At 36.1% G+C, this 1,126-nt stretch overlaps 1 non-coding gene across 1 annotated transcript; it reads right to left on the reverse strand.

Annotated features, from left to right (window-relative positions):
• Positions 1-400: 400 nt before the first annotated feature.
• Positions 401-473, reverse strand: Trnam-cau (transfer RNA methionine (anticodon CAU)). The gene has a single exon. It is a non-coding gene; the product is annotated as a tRNA-Met (tRNA).
• Between the last annotated feature and the right edge of the window lie 653 nt (positions 474-1,126).

Here is a 1,126-nt window from a genome sequence, read left to right on the forward strand (position 1 = left end):
CTAACCAAAGTGTGATTAAGTTTGAGGTGGCCCAAAGTCCAAGGAATTGAATGCGCACCTGAGTCAGCTACACATGCGCCATAATGCTGATAATAACGCGATAAAATTGAAGACAAATTGTAATAAATAACACCGTAAAATGGCTTTACACTCAATGGTACTCAGTGGTACCTCAAGTACATGTTACATGTAAAAATACTTTCTACATACGTGTATTGATGCAAATAGCCCAACCTTACCTTACCTTACCTTGCTGCTTATTTATTATGCAAACAGCAAAACTATTGGCGAGGCATTCGCTAGTTGGATGCACAAATTCTTGATTACTCTTGGCCAAAGGTAAAACAGCAAATTATTAATAGAACATTGTTGCTTGGCGGCAACCAGCAAAAAAGTTACCTGCCCCGGGTGAGGCTCGAACTCACGACCTTAAGATTATGAGACTTACGCGCTGCCTACTGCGCCACCGAGGCCTTGTGACGATGGATAGCAAAATAATCAGCATAAGGATTCGATTCTTATCTTTGAAGATGAAATTATGCATCTGCATATATTTATGTCCGATTGCATGAGCATCTCGTTGCCTTAAATGATGCTACAAATACTACCTTTGAAAGTTTTGTGTTTGACAAGTGCTCAGATTTAAAGTTTTTAAGGACTAAGTTAAGGGTTGTAAACTTTGTTCCCCTACATTTGCATTGCAATTGTAGATGGTCCTAAAAGTATGCTACGTTTCTTTCTACGAGTTAAAAGCAATTTTTTATTCACTCTCTATTATTAACCAACAAAGTTTTTGAGTGAGAATAGATTAACTAAAGCTTTTTCCATTCATTTCAGATTTTCTTCATTTTAACCATATTTTATTGAAATGGATCCATTGTACTTATAGACTGTTTCATGACGACAAATTCGAAACTCAAACAGTTGCTGAGAGTTCACCACACATCGCAGACATAAACCAAACTAGTTCGCTTCTGCTGCAAACGTGGACACAAACCAATTTGGAATTAAATATAATATATAAACAAAAGCTTTGTAATCTTTATGAATTGTTCTTTCTTCTTTCAAAATACACTTACAGCTCAAATTATTTACACCCGCTACCCATTAAAGGATATTATAACTT

This window comes from Drosophila albomicans, chromosome X, assembly GCF_009650485.2.
Source record: "Drosophila albomicans strain 15112-1751.03 chromosome X, ASM965048v2, whole genome shotgun sequence".
Classification (NCBI taxonomy): Eukaryota; Metazoa; Arthropoda; class Insecta; order Diptera; family Drosophilidae; genus Drosophila; species Drosophila albomicans.